Here is a 23,539-nt window from a genome sequence, read left to right as displayed (position 1 = left end):
AATACAATGGCTTGGGTCAGACGCAACTTAGTCTTCATGGTGACATCTTTGCTTTTCAACACTTTAAAGAGATCTTTTGCAGCAGATTTGCCCAGTGCAATGTGTCTTTTGATTTCCTGACTGCTGCTTCCATAGGTGTTGATTGTGGATCCAAGTAAAATGAAACCCTTGACAACTTCAATATTTTCTCCATTTATCATGATATTGTTTATTGGTCCAGTTGTGGGGATTTTTGTTTTCTTTATGTTGAGGTTAATCCATACTGAAGGCTGTGGTCTTTGATCTTCATCAGTAAGTGCTTCAAGTCTTCTTCACTTTCAGCAAGCAAGGTTGTGGCATCTGCATAATGAAGGTTGTTAATGAGTCCTCCTCCAATCCTAACGTCCCATTCTTCTTCGTATAGTCCAGCTTCTCGGATTATCTGCTCAGCATACAGATTGAATGGGTATGGTGAAAGCATACAACCCTGAGGCACACTTTTCCTGACTTTAAACCACACAGTATCACTTGTTCTGTTTGAACAACTGCCTCTTGATCTATGTACAGGTTCCTCACGAGCACAATTAAGTGTTCTGGAATTCCCATTCTTCCCAATGTTATCCATAATTTGTTATGATCCACACAGTCAAATGCCTTTGCATAGTCAATAAAATACAGGTAAACATTTTTCTGGTGTTCTCTGCTTTCGGTCAGGACCCATCTGACATCAGCAATGATATCCCTGGTTCTACATCCTCTTCTGAATCCAGCCTGAATTTCTGGCAGTTCCCTGTGGATATACTGCTACAGCCACTTTTGAATGATCTTCAGCAAAATTTTACTTAGTGTGATATTAATCATATTGTTAGATAATTTCCACATTCTGTTGAATCACCTTTCTTGGGAATAGGCACAAATATGGATCTCTTCCAGTCAGTTGGCCAGGTGGCTGTCTTCCAAATTTCTTGGCATAGATGAGTAAGCGCCTCCAATGCTGCATCCGTTTTTTGAAACATCTCAACTGATATTCCGTCAATTCCTGGAGCCTTGTTTTTCAACAATGCCTTCAATGCAGCTTGGACTTCTTCCTTCAGTACCATCAGTTCCTGATCATATGCTACCTCTTGAAATGGTTGAACATTGACCAATTCCTTTTGGTATAATGAGTCTGTGTATTCCTTCCATCTTCTTTTGATGCTTCCTGCATCATTTAATATTTTTCCCACAGAATTCTTCACTCAAGGCTTGAATTTTTCCTTCAGTTCTTTCAGCTTGAGAAACGCTGAGTGTGTTCTTCCCTTTTGGTTTTCTATCTCCAGATCTTTGCATATGTCATTATAATACTTTACTTTGTCTTGTCAAAATGCCCTTTGAAATTTTCGTTCAGTTATTTTACTTCATCATTTCTTCCTTTTACTTTAATTACTCGATGTTCAAGAGTAAGTTTCGGAGTCTCTTCTGACATCTATTTTGGTCTTTTCTTTCTTTCCTGTCTTTTTAATGACCTCTTGCTTTCTTCATGTATGATGTCCTTGATGTCATTTCACAACTCATCTGGTCTTCAGTCACTAGTGTTCAAACGCATCAAATCTATTCTTGAGATGGGATATACTCAAGGTTTTACTTTGGCTTTCGTGGACTTGTTCTAATTGTCTTCAGTTTCAACTTGAACTTGCATATGAGCAATTGATAGTCTGTTCTGCCCTTGGCCCCTGGCCTTGTTCTGACTGATGTTATTGAGATTTTCCATCATCTCTTTCCACAGACGTAGTTGATTTTTGATTCCTGTGTATTCCATCTGGATAAGTCCACGTGTATAGATGCCATTTATGTTGATGAGAAAAGATATTTGCAGTGACGTTGTTGGTCTTGTGAAATTCTATAATGTGATCTCTGGCATCGTTTCTATCACCAAGGCCATATTTTCCAACTACCGATCTTTCTTTGTTTCCAACTTTCGCATTCCAAACACCAGTAATTATCAATGCATCCTGATGGCATGTTCCATCAATTTCAGACTGCAGAAGTTGGTAAAAATCTTCAATGTCTTTATCTGTAGCCTCAGTGGTTGGTGCATAAATTTGAAAAATAGTTGTATTAACTGGTCTTCCTTGTGAGTGTACAGATATTAGCCTATCAGTGACAGCGTTGTAGTTCAGGATAGATCTTGAAATTTTTTTTTGACAATGAATGCAATGCCATTCGTCTTCAAGCTGTCATTCCTGGCATAGTAGATCATGTGATTGTCCAGTTCGAAATGGCCAATACCAGTCCATTTCAGCTCACTAATGCCTGGATATTGATGTTTATGCAATTCATTTCATTTTTGACGATTTTCAATTTTCCTAGATTCATACTTCATACATTCCACATTACAATTATTAGTGGATGTCTGCAGGTGTGTCTTCTCATTTTGAGTCGTGCCACATCAGCAAATGAAGGTCTGGAAGCTTGACTCTATCCACATCATTAAGGCTGACTCTACTTTGAGAAAGCAGCTCTTTAGAGTGCCTTCCTAGCTGGGGGCTCATCTTCCGGCACTATATCAGACAAATATTCTGCTGCTATTCATAAGGTTTTCACTGGCAGATTCTTTCCAGAAGTAGACTGCTGGGTCCTTCTTCCTAGTCTGTCTTAGTCTGGAAGCTCAGCTGAAACCTGTCCACCATGGGTGACCCTGCTTGTATCTGAATACTGATGGCATAGCTTCTAGCATCACAGCAACATGCAAGCCCCCACAGTACAACAAACTGACAGACACTTGGGGGTCTGAAGTTTAATTCTGAGTTTTCATTACAAGAAATTTGCTTTCATTGTTTTATTTCTTAATTGCTATGCTTCAGAATCAATTTGCGTTTTATGCCCCTTCCCCCAGTATTATAGAGCAAGTCTTGTGTTAAAAGCCCGGTGTGACAGTATCATGATGTAGTAGTGCCTTACTGTTTTTTTTTAATAAATCCTTTTGTTTAAAAATAAAGTAAACTCTTTGAGGAAGACTTCGTCGCCGCTGATGGGTGCCTCGCCCGCCTGCCCCTGCTCCTGACTCACCGCTGTTCGCTCTCGCGGAGGAACAAGTCCGTCAGGAAGCCGCGCAGGAGCCACGTCTTTTAAGGACACTGGAAAGACACCTGTGGAACCAGAGGTGGCCATTCACCGGATTAGAATTACTCTCACCAGCGCAATGTAAATTCCCTGGAGAAGGTGTGTGCTGACTTGATTAGAGGTACAAAGGAGAACCTCAAAGTGAAGGGACCTGTTAGGATGCCTACCAAGACTCTGAGAATCACTATGAGGAAAGCTCCTTGTGGCGACGGTTCTAAGACCTGAGATCGTGTCCAGATGAGAATCCACAAGCGACTCATCAGCTTGCACAGTCCTTCTGAGGTGGTAAAGCAGATCACTTCCATCAGTATCGAGCCTGGGGTTCTGGTTGAAGTCATCATTGCAGACGCTTAAATCAAATATTTTAATAAATTCATTATCAGTTGGTAAAAAAAAATGGTATCAGTTGGTACCATTCTTTTTCCTTCTAAATTATGTATGTAGGACCTTGAAGCTCAGAGAAGTCAAAGGCTCTGTCAAAGTTTAAGCAACCATTAAGTGACTGTGGTCTAACAGATATTCTCGTTCTAAAACAACCTTCATTTATTAAGCACCTAACGTGTGCTAAACAGTGCTTCAGGGGTTGGGGATAGATACCTGAATAGGATGTAATCCCTGCTTGCAAACAGCTATTGGGAAAACAAATACGTAAAGATACTATTTTATTTCTACAACTTAGCCAATGCTCTTTGCTTTACTATATTGACTCAATACCTGTATTCATGGAGTAGACAGTTTGGGAATATAAGATTGTTGGACAGGAATAAATATTGCTTGACGTCCCTCCCAGAGTCATATTCTAATACACATTTTAGCTAAAAATACTATGAATGTTGAGTGGAAATCAGATAAAAAGGACTGGAGGAGTGATGATCTCATGGAGTTGCTGAGCCTCTTTTGGAAAAATCAAAAAGAGAAGACATTCCATTTACTTCTGGGACAATGATAACTAATTTGTATGATATATTCTTGGCCATACTGGGAAATATTATTTGCTGAAAAAAACGCAATTCTGATAAAATATTTTCAAAGGCAGTTGGAAATATCTTGCTGCAAATCTTCTAAATACTGAGAAGTGAGAAGCAAATCATTTTGTTGATGGCGGGGTGCTGGTGGTGGTTTTACATTAAATAATGTCTTAGCTAGTGCTGCTGTGACAGAAATACCAACAATTGGGTGTTTTTAAAGAACAGAAATTTATTCCCTCCCATTTTAGGAGGCTATTGTTGTTGTTGTTAGGTGCCATTGAGTCAGTTCCAACTTGCAGCAACCCTATATACAACAGAAAGAAACACTGCCTGGTCCTGTGCCATCCTTACAATCATTGTTATGCTTGAGCCCATTGTTGCCGCCACTGTTTCAATCCATCTCATCACAGGTCTTCTTCTTTTTTGCCAACCCTCTCCACTACATACTCTCCAGAGACTGATCCCTCCTGATAACATGTCCAAAGTACGTAAGACAAAGTCTTGCCATCCTCACCTCCAAGGAGCGCTCTGGCTGCACTTCTTCCAAGACAGACTTGTTCATTCTTCTGGCAGTCCATGGTATATTTAGGAGGCTTGATGTCCAAATTTAGGGCACAGTTATAGGGGAAGGCTCTCTCTCTGTGGGCTCTGGAAGAAGAGTCTTGTCTCAGCTTCTGTAGCCCTGGCTTTCCTCAATTCCTTGGCTACCTTCACATAGCATCTATCTTCCCCACGTTTGTGCTTCTTATCTCTGTGTCTGTGCTGTTCCTTATAACTCAGAAGTGATTGAGTTTAGGACATGCCCTACACTGATATGGCCTCGTTAGCATAGCAAAGGAAACCTTATTCCCAAATGAGATTACATCTACAGGTATAGGAGTTAGGATTCCAACACATATTTCAGGGGGACACAGGTCAATTCATTAAATTCCACCCCTTGGCCCACCCAGAATTCATGTCATCCCACGTGCAAAACACACTGACCCTATCACAGATGTGAAACTGGATGACCATCCGTGAGGAAGCCCAGCCAATATGGAAGGTTGACCTGGCATCAATCATTGTCATTCAAGGTATGTAAATGACAAAATCATTTTTCAAATAAAATAGATAAAAGGGGAGCAACTCTGGTTGACTAAATCCAGGGTGGGGGACAGAATGTCCAACCACACTGCATCCCCGTCGCCTCCGCACTGACCACACCTCCAGATGACGATTAAAACACTATATGAAAAATGATGGACTGGCCCTGCCAGCTGAAAGGGTCACAGCTTGTAGGGCTGTACAATATAACAGATCATGATCACTTTCTCTCTAACGGCCTCTGCGGCACATGCTATTAGCAGTCTTTAGGGACGTCGTAATTCTTTACATTTCTGGTTCTTTTCTAGATGGTCACTTCAGTGGTTTCAATGCAGACAAAGCAGATGCTGAGAGCTATGATTAAAAACAAAATAAAAAATAGCTCCCAGTAATGACCTCTCCCAAGAAACGGCCCAGCAATCTTCCGGTACAGTAACAGTAATCCCAAACTCACCACAGCATCTAATTGAAATTGATTCCTTGGTGAGGTCTCTAACTTAAAATTCCAGAGCAGAGCGTTCCCCACCACCCAAACACCCCCTTTGCAGAATCACATCAGAAAGCATGTAATGTTTCCTTAACATTAAGCTTCCTCAGGCTTTCATTTCAATTCGTCATAAAAAAAAGATCAAGAAGGAAAGTACTGTCGGAAAGATTCCAGTCAGTGTTTTATTGCCTGAAACAGTTCTTAGGATTAACTATTTCATAGCAGAAAGGGAATTCTGCAGAGAGTGTAATGCTTTTTACTTCAAGTAAGGAGCTAAGGATTAAGGAAAGAAAAAATCTACTTTTTTCCAAGTAATTTGTCCAACATGTTTGTATTTCACAATCTCTTTTATGGCATTAATTTTTTTTAAAAAAACAAGCACCAAATTTATGCCAAGAAATTATCACAAATCCAACTTTTGCTGTCCTTCTATTTTCATTTAGATTGTAAGAGCAACAAAATCCCTTGACATTATTATCTCCTATGAATACTAATTATGTCGCTACAACTGTGTGTCTGCTAATCTTCCAGAAATAATGTGAGAATTACTGAAGCGATAGGAGTAGAATGGAATTAGAAACATACTTTGTGAATCTGTCAAAACCACCAGCTTTCTAAGAGTGGTAGAAGTGCACGTCAAAATAATTCTTTCACAAAAGGACAAATTACCACAATGGAGATAAACGATGATTCTTAATACCACACTTTGAGACAGACCAGTTTCTACAGCAAGGCCAGTATTCTGCTGGTTCTTTTATCCTTACAAGACATTTAGTTCACAGTACTTGGATTTTCATCTCAGCACACCAGCCTCACTTCCAGATAAGACCCGTTTTTAATCATGCTTAATGGACCTGGTTCCTAGCAGAATAAGAATGGTGGCGAAAGTCTCCTCTCCAGCAGGGAGGAGAATAAACTCATTCTGGGGACCGGGACCTGATTTGCCCCTCGGAAGGCAGGAGAATGTTTATTGTACCACAGTGCCTGCTGCCTAGCAGGTCTCAAACATTTGCTGAATGTATGAATGAAGGTATCATTGTACTCTGCTAATCTGGGGCTGAATAGAAGAGCATCATTCTTGCAGAAGCCTTTACAGTCATCTCCTTTGGCTGCCACATTTTGCGGATGAGGAAACCAAGGACAAACAGGTGGATGGCTTTACCAAAGGCACACGTGTGGCCACATAGGTCAGAGCCAGATGGAATTCATATTTATTTCCTGAATCTCTGCCAAGGCTCTTTCCTCTACTGTGAATTACACAGTCCTACATCATCTTCAAGACCAAGTCCTAGGTGTTCCTCAAAGTCATCTCCTTCACCCACCCTGAGTCTGCTGCAGTGGTCCAGGTACTTGTCACCTCTCTTTGGACCTCCACCACAGACTCCTGCTGGTCTCTGTTATTTCAGTCTTGCCCACTCTGATCTCTCCACACTTCTCTTAATTTCTTCAACTACACTCACAAGGTCTTTTTCTCTATCGCATCACTGATATATAGTCTTACATTTTCACTCCATAGCACTGCTGAACTGCTTAGTGTAAGGACACGCACACACACACAAACACATACACACGCACACAGTCCAAGCCAGTTCACCCATGGGTGACTTTATTTATGTGGTCTCTTTGCCTGGGCTCTCTTCCCCATCTGTTTGGCTAGTTCCACTCCATGCTGCTGTCATCTCTTCATAATGACTTCCACAACTGCTCCCTTTCTTCCACACCCCACATCCACTGCCTAAGATAGGACACTCTACTCTCAGATCTTACATTCCCAGGTATCCATTGTTATCACTGTACTAAACTCAGATCAACCACTCTCTATCATTTGGTCATACTGTAGTGGCTTGTTTGTTGCTACACTGCTGGAAACTATATCACCAGTATGTCAAATACCAGCAAAGTCACTCATGGTGGACATATTTCAGTGGCACTACCAGACTAAGACAGACTAGGAAGAAAGACCTGGTGATCTACTTCCAAAAATTAGCCAATGAAAACTTTATGGGTCACAAAAGAATATTATCTAATATAATGCTAGAAGATGAACCCCCTACATTCTAAGTCACTTAAAATACTATGCACTCACACATACCAACAATCATGAAGATGACACAGGATCAGGCACCATTTTGTTCATGTGCGTGAAGTTACCATGAGTTGGAGCTGACTCAAAGGCAACTTACAACAACAAAACTCAGATATGATACATAAAACACTTTCATGGGTTTCTCCAGATTTAGTTGGGCCTGGTTTTCTCCCAATTTCTTCAACCAATGGACATGCAGTCACCACTTGAAAATCCCATCTGTTAACTTATAAATATTGACATGTATAGGTGACAAGTGGTTAGAGAATGTTTATACAATCTTCGTGCATTTCTAGGCATTGGTTATTCTCTAGGCATTGATTATTCAGTCTCTTTTTTAACACCACAAATTGTTTTAAATATGGTGCACCTGTACTCTTTCTGATTCTCTCACATAAACAAATCTTTGACAGAGTTCTCCTTCTACTTTTTAAAACCGGGTATTAGTTATAGACAACTATGTGTTTTTCTCTCAAGAGTTCAATCATTGTACTCATAAAAGGTTGTATCTGAGAAGAATGAGATTCTTAATTGTGTTTGCAATGAAACATATGAATAAATAAATAGAATGCATGAATATTTTATTAACAACTCTGCTATCTTCTAGAATGATGTGTGCTATGCCAAGTGCAGCTGGTTGTATGATAAATATCTTTCTATATGTCTGTTACCTACACTTGATTCCAGGCTAAGTGCCTAATTCATATTGTGTGGCCAGAGCCCCACATAGTAGTATCTGGCTCATGATAAAAACTCAGTACTTTCTGAATGAAACATTTATGTAGTCCTAAACCCTCTGTGACAGCTTAGCTAGATGTATATTTCTCCACAAACAACTTTTCTAAATACTCCTTAGCAAAAATCAGTATAGAGTCAGCCCTCCATATCCACAGGTTCCACATCTGCAGATTCAACCAAGCAAAGATCAAAAATATTTGGGAAAAATAAAAAGTTCCAAAAAAGCAAAACTTGAATTTGCCTCACCTCGAGCACTACACTGAATCCACATGAATGAAGTGATGTGTAGGCATATCCTGCTGTAGCCTCCCACCATTTCACAGATAGTCAGTCTCTCTCCAGCACTTGAACATTGTTCGCCTCATGTCTTGTCATTATTCCCTAGACAATACAGTATAACAACTACTTACATAGCATTTACATTGTATTTGATATAATAAGTAATCTAGAGATTATTTAAAGTAGACGGGACAATAAGCATAGGTTATATGGAAATACTACACCATTTTATATAAGGGACTTGAGCATCCTTTGATTTTGATATCCATGGGGGTCCTGGAAGCAATCTCCCATGGATCCCAAGGGACGAACGCACGCTTAAATTCAAGTCATATTATTTTACCCAAAAAGGTTTGCCTTGTGTAATTTCTACTCATTGCCTGTATCTTCTCTCTAATACCAAAATGGAATACCCCTGAGCTCTCTTCCAGATATTTAAAGACCGTGATTGCGGCCCTGTCAAATCTGCATTTCTCCAGGCTAACATTTCCTTGTTCTTCAATCATTTGCAGACACTATCATCTGGGATTAACTCCTCTGGACACAACCCCTAGGTGGCCAGTCACCCACTTAATATGTGTCACTCAGGACCACCCACAGTATTGCCTGGAATGTCTGCCAAGATCACAGTTCTAGGAGGTTGTTACCTCTTTTGATATTGATGCTATGTTTCTGTTAATGAAACTCAAGTACATTAGCTTTTGTACCAGCAACTACGCTGTAGCTAGTATATATGAAGAAGAATGCGGCATCAGGTTTGGAGGAAAACTACTTAACAACCTTCGATATGCGTATGACACAACATTGCGTATGACACAACGTTGCTTGCTGAAAGTGAAGAGGAACTTGAAGCACTTACTGATGAAGATCAAAGACTACGTCCTTCAGTAGGGATTACACCTCAACATAAAGAAAACAAAAATCCTCACAACTGCACTAATAAGCAACATCATGATAAATAGAGAAAAGATTGAAGTTGTCAAGGGTTTCATTTTACTTGGATCCACAATCAACGCCCATTGAAGCAACAGTCAAGAAATCAGACAACTTATTGCATTGGGCAAATCTGCTGCAAAAAACCTCTTTAAAGCGTTAAAAAGCAAATATGTCACTTTGAGGACTAAGGTGCGCCTGATCCAAGCCATGGTATTTTCAATCACCTCATAAGCATGCAAACTCTGGACAACGAATAAGGAAAACCAAAGAAGAATTGATGCGTTTAAATTATGGTGTTGGGGGAGAAAACTGAATATACCATGGGCTGCCAGAAAAACAAACACATCTGTCTTGGAAGAAGTATAACCAGAATGTTCCTTAGAAGCAAAGATGGTGAGACTTCGTCTCACATGTTTTGGACGTTTATCAGGAGGGTCTAATCCCTGGAGAAGGACTTCATCCTCAGTAAAGCAGAGGGTCAGCAGAGGGGAGGAAGACCCTCAATGAGATGGGATGACACAGTGGCTGCAGCAAAGGGCTCAAACATAACAATGATTAGGAGGATGGCACAGGACCAGGCAGCATTTCGTTCTGCTGTACATAGGGTTGCTATGAGTCAGAACCAAATCAGTGGCACCTAACAACAACTAAACTGTAATTGTGATGCCTCCATACCCATTCTTTCCCTAGCTCCTGTTTTAAGAAAAGACATTCCTCCTAATACCCTCCTGCATTCCTCCTGCATCCCTCCTCATAGACTCCTAAGGCCATCTCATTCTGCTTTTCCAAGAACCTTACACCATCACACACAACCTCTCTTACTTTCTATGCAACCTCTCCTTGTCTACAGTCCTGTCCCTGGAGTATTAAACATGCTCATGCTTCTTCCATCTGAAAAAGAAAATCTACCTTCAATATTATGTCCCCCTACATTCTTATCTCTCTCCTTTCCTTCACAATCAAACTTCTGGAAAGAATTCTCTGTCCTATCCTCATCATTTTTATTTCCTCACCTCTTTTTTCACTGCAATCCAGTTTCTACCCTCACATCTCTCAAATTCTCTCACTAAGGTTGTCAATGACTTTCGCTTTATTAAATCCAAAAGACAATTTCCAGACTTCAGATTTGACTTTCTTGCTCTATTTGACACTACTGACAACTCCTCCTTCTTAAAACACTCCCTTTCCTTAGCCTCGATGATATTTCTCTTTCCAGTATTCCATCCACCTCTGGCCACTCTTTCCCATTTTCTTTTGTGGGCTCCTCTTTCTCAACTCATTCTTTGAACGGCCATGTTCATCAGGCCTTCAGCCTTGTCTCTGCTTACTTTGTCTCACTCTGTCATCACTTCTCATCATTTCTATTACCATCTAAAATCTAATGCCTCTCATCTAAGATACAACTGTTGGTCTCTAATTGTCTGGAGAAAAAAAGAAAGAATGGAACCAAAGACTCAAAGAAGAAATTAGTCTACAGGGCTAATTGCCTACAGAAACCATGGCCTTATCTATCTTGAGAACAGAAAACCTAGATGGTGCCCAGCTACCACTACCAACCATTCTACCCAGGGACACAATAGATGGTCTCAGATAGAATGAGATAAAATTGTAGAACAAAACTCAAACTCTTAAAAAAAATGCCAGACTTCCTGTACTGGTAGAAACTAGAGGAACTCTTGATACTTTTACCCTGAGATACCCTTTAAACTTTGAACTGAAATCACTCCCAGAGGTCACCTTTCAGTTAAATAACAGATTGACCCATAAAATATACAATATCATCCATGAGTACTGTGCTTCTTTAAAAAAAAAAAAAATCATCTATTTGAGACCAAATGGTCAACATTTACTCTAAAGCAAAGATGAGAAGGTCAAGGGGGGACAGGGAAGCTAGAGTAATAGAAATGGAACATCCAGAATGGAAATAATGAGAATGTTGACACACTGTGGAAAACGTAACCAATGTCACTGAGCAAAATGTATTTAAAAAATCTGTTGCCATCGAGTTGATTCCAACTCATAGTGACCCTATAAGACAGAGTAGAACTTCCCCATAGGGTTTCCAAAGAGCAGCTGGTGGATTTGAACTGCCAACCTTTTGGTTAACAGCCATAGCTCTTAACCAGTGCACCACCAGGGCTCCAAACAATATGTATAGAAATTGTTAAATGGGAATCTAATTTGCTGTGTAAACTTTCACCAAAAACACAATAAAATATTTAAAATAAATAAATAACATAAAGTCTAATGTCTCTCAAACCTTTATCTCTGTTCCAGATCTTTCTCCTAAGCATAAAACTTATAAGAAAAAGTCAAAGTGTACTCCCTATTCATCATCTCCACATGGATATTCCATGAGTAACTCAAATTGAACACTGGCAAACTGAACTCTATTTTGTTTATAAATTAGTATTTTTCTCTTCTTTCTTCTCTTTTTAACATTCCCATATATTAACTAAATGTGTATTAAAACATTTGGCATAAAGGAAAAGATACACCTGAATAATGGTTTTTAGATACTGTGCTATTTTATAAATATTACACAAGCTTCCTTTCTACTGTCTCCTTTTCACGGTGACAGTAAAGGAAGATTCAGCATCACAGCTTGAAAAATAATAAAGAGGTCAGTAGCATTTCCTTAACAGTAACTTCCTATTGTGTCAATAGTCTTCTCTTTAGCTAGCAAAATACAAATGAAAGTTGTGCAATAATTAATCCAAAATAACAGTAACTAAGCTATTGTATAGCATAGGCGTCATTGACTAAGAATGAAATAGTGACTCAAGCTCATAAAGTGCTAAAAAAGACCAAGTTTCAAAATCTAACCTAGATGTAAACTGTCATTTACTTGGCATCTTGCCAAGCATCATAAAGAAAAAAATACAAAAGAAATCACCAAACACTGCCTTCAAATTGTCCTTCAAAAGAAGAGACACAACCCATGTACACACCAAACTCTTGGAATGCCGTCACTCACCAACACCCTAGTGCAGAGGAAAGGACCCTAGACTAGGATCAAGTAGTGCTGGGTTCTAGAACCAACAATGATGCCAACTTGCTCTGACACACCCTTCTCTTGCCCTCTGCTTCCTCATCTGCAAACGAACCATTACATTCCTTGTTGTTGTTGTTGTTAGCTGTCGTCGAATTGGGCCCCAATTCATGGCGACCTCATGTACAACAGAACAAAACACTGACTGGTCCTAGACCATCCCCATGATCGGTTGTGGATTGGACCATTGTGATCCATAGGTAGGGTTTTCAATGGCTGATTTTTGGAAGTAGATCATCGGCTCTTTCTTCCTAGTCCATCTTAGTCTGGAAGCATTGCTGAAGCCTGTTCTGTATCATAGCAACCCGCAAGCCTCCACTGACAAACGGTGGTAGCTACACATGAGGTGCATTGGGCAGGAATCGAACCTGGATCTCCCACATGGAAGGCAAGAATTCTACCACTGAGCCATCAATGCCTCCCTTACATCTCTTTGTTGTTGTTATTAGTTGCCATCAAGCAGATTTCAACTCATGGCGGCCCCATGTGTGCATAGTAGAACTGCTCCATAGACTGAGTTCTAAACACTAGGGGAAGATGATTGGTAGTTTGAAAGAGAAGTATGGAAGCTGAGGAAGAAAGACAGGGACTTCCCAATACAAGCAGAGGAGGTCTCTTGGGAAAGTGGGATTTAAGATGAATGAAATTAATTCTCCCAGGAAGGAGGACCAGGCACATGAGTAGTGAACCAACAAAGAGTGCCAGGTACAAAAGCTTGTCTAAGGAGGGGGAATCTGGAAGGAGAGCACCAGGAAGTGATAACAGCAAGCGTCAAAAGGAAGTTAAAAGAGCATAAGCCTCAAGGCTGACATTCTTTACTAGTCAAGCTAAACTACTGTTTGATTTTTAAGAAGATTTCAGGGGATACTTTTGGTTTAAGGTTTAAAGATTATCTCAGGGCATCTATATGGGATCAAATGGACAACAGGGACTCAAAAGATTAGAAAGGAACCTTGTGAGGTAGTGAGTTTATGTTAATGGGGGAGGAACAATTAGGAAAAGGAGAGTGAGAATGGTTGCACAACTTAAAGAATGTACTCGATGTCACTGAATTGTGCATGTAGACATTGTTAAACTGGCATATGTTCTGCTGTGTATATTCTCAATAACAACAAAAAATAAAATGATATTAAAAAAAGGAAGTTAAAAGAAGGCAATAGGGTCAAAGGAGAGTTCAGAGGGAGAGTCAAAAAATCCCTTGGCATCTAATTCATTCTCTGCAAAGGCTCCAGATCTATCATAATACCACCCAGTTAAGATTATCTGATTTCCCTGTGCAGAATCTTAATGACCACCTGCTGGCCCCAGTATTAAATAAAAACAAAGCCTACAATTCCACAAATCCTTACCTTAAATTTCAGAATTCAACAAGCTCTGAAATCCAAAGTTTCTTCCTATGTATTTGGCAGCAAAGCGTGATCTAAACTGACACAAGGCTGTGTCTTTTTTCTTCCCCTTGGTGTAACTATTCAGTGTCTATTGCAGAAGTACTAACGGTATTACTACAGAGTGCTGGCCCAGGCCCCACTGGGGTATTATATGATATATACAGCACAATCACCTTTCTAAAATCTGAAAAAAACAAAAAAAATTCTAACTCCAAAGTCACATCTGGTACCAAGTTTCTGGATCAGTTGATCTGTATCTTCTTATCAAGGCAACCATGGTCCCCGGTGGCCAAGCCTTGCCTGCTTATTCCTCTGCTTCCTCACATCCATCTATCTCCATGGGGTAATCCAGACATATTGAATCCTCATCATCATCCTATGCCACAGCTTGCACCCTGCCATGGCTTTGCACAAGCTGTCCCCACTGCATGGCGTATGTCTAACCCTCCTTTTCACCAGAAAAATATTGTGAACCTTGCAGAGCCCATTCCAAAGGCTGCTTTCTCTATAAAGCCATCCCCAGCTTTCTTCTGTCTCTAACCCTGGACAAAGTTGGCTACTCGCTCCCCTGTGCAATTAACCACATTTAAGTAAGTTATAGTATGTGCCACATTTATCGTAACCATCTGTTTACAGGTCAGTGTCCCTCCTCTGGTCTATAGGCTCCTGACAGGCAGGACCTGCCTTCCTGGTCTCTGATCTCAGCATCTGCAGAGCACGTGGCACTAGTGAATGCCTGACCATGGTAGGCACTCAGTAAATAGCAATCCACCAATTTATCAGTCTAAGAAGAGATGAACTAACAATATGCATCAAGGTCAGACCCGAGACAAATAAAGGAGAAGCAAAGGTAGAGCTCCCCAACCTCTTTCCCAGAGCATGGGCATCACCATTCTTCCCTACGCGTGCTCCGGTCCTGCAGCATCTCCCACTTCACCCTCAACAACATCAACAACTTCAGGACAAAGAGTATTCTATCACACTTTCCCAGAGCTGCAGAGCTAAAATGTTTTTCTCTCTTGTTGTTGTTGTTAGGTGCCATCAAGTTGGTTCTGATTCACAGTGACCCTGTGTACCACAGAACGTAACACTGCCCGGTCCTGCACCATGCTCACAATCATTGTTATGCTTGAGCCCATTGTAGGAGCCACTGTACCAATCCATCTCATTGAGGGTCTTCCTCTTTTTCACTGACCCTGTACTTTATCAAGCATGATGCCCTTCTCCAGGGACTGATCTCTCCTGACATGTCCAAAGTACGTAAGACATAGTCTCGTCATCCTTGTTTCTAAGGAGCATTTTGGTTGTACTTCTTCCAAGACAGATTTGTTTGTTCTTTTGGAAGTCCATGGTATATTCAGTATTCTTCGCCAACACCACAATTCGAAGGCATCAATTCTTCGATCTTTCTTATTCTTAGCTATGCCGCTGGTATTCAGATACCAGCAGGGTCACCCATGGCAGACAGGTTTCAGCTGAGCTTCCAGACTAAGACAGACTAGGAAGAAGGACCTGGGAGTCTACTTCTGAAAAGAATTAGCCAGTGAAAACCTTCTCCTTTCTACACCCTCCCAAATGAGGACATAAACAAAGTAGTCCTTCTACCAGTGTGGCTGGGTGTGAAAACAAGACAGTTCACCAGAAAACATGCATAGAAAAAAATTCATCACCCTTCGGGGCCACAATTCTGGGATTCAAATACAGATGAGATTACCAATAGTAATCAGAATAACAATGATATTGGCATAGAGTTTCCAGGCTTGTAAAGCACTTTTACTTTCTCATTTAATTAAATTCTCACAACCATCATGCATAACACATATTGCTACTATGCCCAATTAACAGATAAGGAAATTGAGGCTCAGCAAGAATAAGCATTAGTAGAAAAGGCTCAAAGGTTAATAAAAAGGAGCTGGGGTTAAGAGTAAATTGAGACCACTCAGATTTCAAAGGGGAGAGTATTGACCCAAGTCATAGGCAAAAAAGAGGACAACCATTTGTCAGAAGACTGGTCTACTAATGGCAGGAATGACAGAAAAGAAGGTTATGGCTCCACTGTAGAAGTGTCCAGAGCTTTGATTTCAGGAAAGAGAAAGGTATGACTACCTGACAACTGTTGTTAGCTACCATCGAGTCAGCTCCTGACTCATGATGACCCAGCTACAAGGGGATCAGATTGTTGTTATGCACAGGGTTTTCATTGGCTGATTTTCAGAAGTAGATTACCAGGCCTTTCTTCCTGGTCTTAGCCTGGACGCTCCATTTAAACCTGTTCAGCATCATAGAAGTATGCAAGCCTCCACTGACAGATGAGCGGTGGCTGCGCATGAGGTGCACTGGTCAGGAATCAAACTCAGGTCTCCCTCATGAAAGGCGAGAATTCTACCACTGAACCAGCACTGCCCTCCCGTGAGAGCTAGTTAGCATTGGCAAAAAAGAAAACGCTGGATGAGAGCTCAAATAGTACCATGTGGCTTAAGTCGGTAGAACTTCGGATCTACTTCAGAAATCTATATATTAAAAATAATACATGATTATTACAGAGAATTTAGGAAAAAAATAGAAAAATTGAAAGATGATACTTAAGAAGATTTTTAAAACCATCCTAAAGTCCAATCATATAAAGTTAGTCTTCCAGTCTTTTTCTATACTTGTTTTTACTTTAAGGAATTTTTTAAACATGGATATTATTATACGAATAACCTTACCTGCTAACTTTCTCTTAATTAGTGGATAAAAATTTTTACTGCATCCTCATCAACATTATGTATTATTATTTCATTTTAAATATCAGATAATTTGATGGTGAAATGCTGAAAGGAGAAAATAGCTCATCTCTATTGTTTTAATTTACATTTATTTGGTTACTTAGCAAGTGTGATGTTTAAGGTTCTGTGTCGACTTGGCTGGGCCAAGATTTTCAGTGGTTTGGCAGTTCTGATGTAATTTGGAAGTTATGTAATGATGTGATGAACTCCATGATGAGATCTGCTATGAGCAGCTAATAGTTGAAAGGGAGTTTCCTTGGGGTTGGGGGAAGGTGGCCTGCCTCCAGTGAATAACAGATGTTCCAGCAAGGCTCTCCTTCTGAATCATGCATCTCGCTTGTCATCCTCTGACCTCCGGTTCTTGGGACTTGAGCTAGCAGCTTACCTGCCAGTCTTGGGATTCATCAGCGTCCGCAGCCTGTGAGCCGGAGGCCTGTTGTCTGATCTGCCAATCTTGGGTTTGTCAGCCCCTGCAGCTACATGAGTCAGGAGAAGCCTCCGGCCTGACACCTGACCCACAGACTTGGGACTTGCCAGCCTCTACAACCATGTGACATATTTCCTTGAGATAAATCTCTCTCTCTCTCTCTATATATATATACATATACATATACATGGAGCCCTGGTGGTGCAGTGGTTAAGAGTTTGGCTGCTAACCAAAAGATCAGCAGTTCGAATCCACCAGCTGCTAATTGGAAACCCTATGGGGCAGTTCTACTCTGTCCTACAAGGTCACTATGAGTCGGAAGCAACTCGATGGCACCTAACAACATACATATACATACATATATGCATACTTTCCTGGTTTTGCTTCTCTAGAGAACCCAGCCTAAGACATTTATTTGGTACTGAGAGTGGGGTAATCAGCAAGGTTAACATTTTTCCACAGGTGTTTACCAGTATATTTCGTATTTGTCTTTTGCCTATGTATGTCCTTTATTCATTTAGTTATTGGGGTCCTAGTATTTTTATTATTGGATTTATATGAGTTTTATATTTATTAAAAAGAGTTACCTTTTGTTGACTTCCTACAACATTAGCTCCAGTTTTGTTGACTGATTTTTAATCTTGATTGTTTTTTTTTTCTTTTAACATATAAAAGTTTTAAAATTTTCTGGGGTGAGGGCTGGGAACCATAGTCTCAGGGGCATCTAGGTCAATCAGTATAACACAGTTCATAAAGAAAATGTTCTACATCCTACTTTACTGAGTAGTGTCTGGGGTCTTAAGAGCTTGCAAGCAGCCATCTAAGATGCATCTATTGGCCCCATCCTATCTGGAGTAAAAGAGAGTGAAGAAAACTAAAGACACGAAGAATATATTAGTCCAAAGAACTAAAGGACCACTTGAACCACAGTCTCCACCAGCCTGAGCCCAGAAGAACTAGATGGTGTCTAACTAACACTACCAACAACTCTGTCAGGGATTACAATGGAGGATCTCAGACAGAGTGGGAGAAAAATGTAGAAAAAATTCAAATTCACAAATAAAGACCAGACTTACTGACCTGACAGAGACTAAAGGAACCCCCGAGACTATGGCCCCGGACAATCTGCTAACTCAGAACTGAAACCACTCCTGAAGCCCACTTGGCAGACAAATATTAGCAGGCCTGTAAAACAAACAATAACACATGTGAGGAATGTGTTTCTTAGTTCAGTCAAATATATGAGACCAAATGGGCAACTCATGCCCTAAAGCAAGGCGAGAAGACAGGAAGGGACAGGAAAACTGGACAAATGATCACGAGGAACCCAGGGTGGAAAAGGGGAGAATGTTGTCATATTGTGAGAATTGCAACCAATATGTGCATAAATTTTTGAATGAGAAACTAACTTGAGCTGTAAACTTTCACATAAAGCACAATTTTAAAAAAGTTTTAAAATTTTATGTAGTCAGATCTATCAATCACATCTTTCTTGATTTATTCCATCATTCCAAGCTCAGAAAACCTCCCACTTAGGAGGTTTGATAAATATTCGCTTCTATTTCTAGGTTTTTTAACCATTTTGATTTTTAAATATTAAATTCTCTAATCCATCTGGAATTTATTTTGATATTCCTAGTGAGGAAAGAAATGTTAAAAATTCTTTAAGAAAAATAATAAAACACTGAACATCTCACGTGCTTAACCGATATTAGCATAAATCTCAAAGGCCAAGTGGTAACCCCATCAAAGTACTAATTTCTTAATAGGATTTAGTATCTCCCCCCTAATAGTACAGGGTACAAAATGCATATATTTGCCAGTCACTGCTCCAGCTGAGTTTATCAGCAAGCCACACTCCCAACATATGGTCTCTCTTTCATTATTAAGGAAAATGAGTAATAAGTAAGAACCAGGGCTCCCACGAATCATTAGCAAATCCTCCAAAGAAAATCAGGCACATACTGGAGTGTTGTCCCTAGTGGACTTGTGCAATTTCTCTGACTGAATCATTTACCAAAGAAAACTTCCCTCCCTTCCAATCATGGCCTGTCGTTAAAAGTATGTGGTGACTCATTCCAAAGAGGACATGCAGAAGAAACCAGAATACATGCTTTTGATTTCTCTGGACACTGAGGAAACATTCCCGCCTCTCCCTGCCTTCCGGCCCAAAGGTGCCATGTCTGCTGTCACACTGAAAAAGAGTTGTGGCTTATTGTCCTGACGGACACTAGAGTAATGGAATGACTTTGTACTACACCGTAGAAAGCCTGGCCGACAAGGCACTGTGCTATTGATGGCTCACATTATAATGGAGAAATATTAGGGGGATATTTCAACAGCCACCCAGAGGAGAAACAGTAGCTGTAAGAATGCCACAGACAGACTGCTTCCGAGGAGAATAAGGGACATTAAAAAAAAAAAAAAAACTGGAAAGGAGGTGAAAATGCTTCTACTCAGAACCTGCTTGAAGCCTGGTTCTCTGGAGAAGGATGATAACTATTCCATGTATGTGAACTCCACAATTACAGCATTATTAATTTATACAGCACAGTAGACCCCACGTGGAACTACATGGGAGGTAAGTTACAGATAAATCCAGGCTAGTTTCCCTTTGAATAGAAACACTAATGTTCTATATAGGGAGCTCTGGTGATGCGATGGATAAGCATGAGGCTGCTGATCTAAAGGTTGTTGGTTCAAACCCACCCAGCGGCAACACAGGAGAAAGACCTGGCAATCAGCTCCTGTAAAGATTATAGCCGAGAAAACTCTATGGGGAAGTTCTTCTCTATCACATGGGGTTGCCATGAGTCTAAATCAACTTGACAGCACCTAACAACAACAACAATGTTCTGTATTACACATACTCAAGGAAAAACTGGTAGATTTTTAACCAATTTGTTTAAAGAACAATGTCTGGTAAACATACGTTTGATGCAAGACTTGTCAATAATATTTTTTTTTCTTGAAGTACTGCCTAGCAGTCAGTTCAGCAGAGAAGTAGAACGATGGTGATTTAGCCAATAAACTACTCCATTTTCCTTAGCAAAGCAAGTAGGGAGATTGGAAGCAGGAGGTTGGATGAATCTCCCATGAGGCCTCCATTAGCAATGTGCAAAGGCCTGAGCAGACACTTGAGACAAAGATAAAATCCATTGTCGTGGTCACTTGGAATAGTCAGAAATGGCAATTAAACCAAGGTATAAAAAGTTACCCTGGTAATTTCACTTCTAAGAATTCATTTTAAGTAAATAATCATGGATGATTATAAAGAGTCCTGCAAAGATGTTCATAAAGCATTGTTGATACTGGCAAAAATTCACAATTGACCTGCCTTCTCCACCTAATATTTTACCGTGAATAAATCTTCATGCCTATAGGTATATTTTGTAGACCCTCATATTGAATAGACCACAGAGTATTCCACTGAATTATGTCTTAATCTGGGTTCTGTAGAGGCACAAAATCAGTGAAGCATATATAGATGTATATATAGAGAAATTTACTTCATAGAAATGGCTCATGCAATTGTGAGGAAATGGCTCACGCAGTTGTAGGTGCTGGGAAGTCCCAAATCCGTGGGTCAGGTGACAGTCTGGAAGACTCTGCTGACTCATGGCATTGCAGGGTCTGACAAACCCAAAACTGCAGGTCAGGCAACAGGCTGGAGGCCTCTGCTGGTTTACATCTCAAGAACTGGAGGTCAGACACTGAGAAGATTGCAGCTGGGACGATGGCAGGGTTGAGAGAGAGGTAGCTTGGCCAGAACATCTATTTATATACTACAGGCAGACCACACCCCCAGGGTAATTCCCCTTTCAACTGATTGGTTGCTCACATCAGATTACAAAATGGAAGGAAATTACATAGTGTCTGCCAAACCACTGAGAATCGTAGTCTAGCCAAGTTGACACATGGCATTACAAGGATTTAAGAATTATATTACATAAGCCCTTTATTGTGTTCACTAAACTGAGAAAAGGACACTAAGTAGACACCATAAATATTGTGCAGTTCATTTTTATTTGTTCCTTGCTAGGAACTACTCAGGAGCATCCTCTAGAACAGTTTCAACAAGATTTTTATGAATGTATTTGTTTTATCACCAATAAAATGCCTACTCGCAGGGCATTTTGATTGTATCTAGTCTGCCATCTAAGTAACCTCATTTTGCCAGACTGTCTAGTTCATGTCCCTAAGTAACCCACATGTGAAATATATGCTGAAGGTACTATTTTCATTTGTGGAAATTGGATACAGAACTAAGGCTGTGTAGAGTATACTAGAATTGCATCTAAGGAGAATTAAATGTGTCAGTTATCTTTTGCTGTGTAACAAATTACCCAACATTTAGTGGTTTAAAGTAACAAACATTTATTATTTCACAGTTTCTGTGGGTCAGGATTCCTGCCATGGCTCAGCTGGGTCTTCTAGCTCTGATCTTCTTACAACATTACAACCAAGATCTTGGCCAGGTCTGCAGTCACTTTAAAGATTAAAAAACAAACCAAAAAAAAACCCAAACCAGTTGTCATCAAGTCAATTCCGACTCTGTCAGAGTAGAACTGTGCCCCATACGGGTTTCAGTGGCTGACTTTTTGGAAGTAGAGTGCCAGGCCTTTGTTCTGAGGTGCCTCAAGGTGCACTCAAATCTTCAAACTTTTGGTTAAGCAATCAAGTGCTTAACTGTGTGTGCCACTCAGGGACTCCTTCAAGCTCAACTGGGGGTTAATCCAATTTAAACTCACACAGGTAGTTGTTGACAAGAGTCAGTTCCCCATGAGTTGTCAGACTGAGATCTCCCTTGTTCTTGTTGGATTTCTCCAGAGGTCAGCTTACAACATGGCATTTGGCTTCAGTGGAGTGAAGAAGTGAGAAGGCAAGAGAGAAAATGTAAAAACATAGGTGTCATAGTCTTTAAAAGCTTTGTTGTTGTTGTTGTTGTTACTGACTCCAACACATAGCAACCCCATGTGACAGTGCAGAACTGCCCTGTAGGGTTTTCTTGGCTGTAATCTTTATGGTAGAGTTACCATATTTGCAAATAAAAATGCAGGTCGCGCAGTCAAATTTGAATTTCTGATAAACAATGAACTATTTTCTAGTATATGCATGTTCCGAATATTGCATGGAACATATTTATACTAAAAAGTATGCGTTGTTTACCTGAAATTCAAATTTAATTGGGAATCCTGTATTTTGTCTGGCATCCCTACTTATAACCTAATCGCAGAACCAAAATTTCATCACTTTGCTGACTTCCGTTCATTAGAAGCAAGTCATTAGTCCAGCCCATACTCTAAGGCAGAAGTTACACAAGGACATGAATACCAGGAGGCAGGGATCATTGGGAATGTTTTAGAAGCTGCTTATTACGGACAAAAAAGGACAAGTGAATTTTTTTAACGTTTATATTTCTTGTCTCACCGATCAGTTTGCAAGCCTCTTAAAGGTCTACCACGGGTAAGGTGGCTACGAAATATATCATCCAAACCAGAACACTTTTGATATAATGAAATGGGGAGTGCTATATGTAACTATACTGGGGTAATAAGTATAAAAGAGAATGTCCCTGGCAAACCTAGATGCATGGTCATCCCAGTCTAAGGTCATATTTCTGGGTGTGTTCCTCAGCCACTAGCACAATCGCAACATACAGCAAGTATTTAATATATACCTGCTTATGGAATGGCTAAATGATTCCAGAACACACAAAGGTATTTGGGTAATCTGTGGCTTTCAAGCATTTTTCATCATAGGCTGATTGTTGTTGTTAGTTATTATCGAGTCAGTGCCTACTCCTGGCGACCATATGTACAACTGAATGAAACATTGCCTGTTCCTGCACCATCTTCACAATCATTGGTATGTTGGAGTCCATTGTGGTGATCACTGTGTATTTTCACTGCTTTCCAACCTAGGGGCTCATCTTCTAGCATTATATCGTATAATAATCTGTTGTGATCCATAGGGTTTTCCTTGGCTAATTTTCAGAAGTAGATTGCAAGGCCTTTCTTCCTACTCTGCTTTGCCTGGAAGCTCCTCTGAAACCTGTCCACCATGGATGACCCTGCTGGCATTATTAGTAGCATAGCTTCCACCATCACAGCCACATGGAACCCACCAAAGTAGGACAAACTGACAGTTGGTGGGTAGTCTAATTGTTGTTATTGTTAAGTGCTATCGAGTCAGTTCCAACTTACAGTAACCCCATGTACGAGAGAACAAAATGTTGCCCAGTCT

The 23,539-nt window shown here is 40.3% G+C and overlaps 1 pseudogene; it reads left to right on the top strand.

Moving 5' to 3' along the window:
• Positions 1-3,435, top strand: part of LOC101351754 (40S ribosomal protein S20 pseudogene) — a 135,825-nt pseudogene extending 132,390 nt beyond the window's left edge.
• Positions 3,436-23,539: the final 20,104 nt, after the last annotated feature.

Source organism: Trichechus manatus, unplaced genomic scaffold (genome assembly GCF_000243295.1).
Source record: "Trichechus manatus latirostris isolate Lorelei unplaced genomic scaffold, TriManLat1.0 scaffold00034, whole genome shotgun sequence".
Taxonomy (NCBI): domain Eukaryota; kingdom Metazoa; phylum Chordata; class Mammalia; order Sirenia; family Trichechidae; genus Trichechus; species Trichechus manatus.
This window is presented reverse-complemented; position numbering and strand designations above follow the sequence as displayed.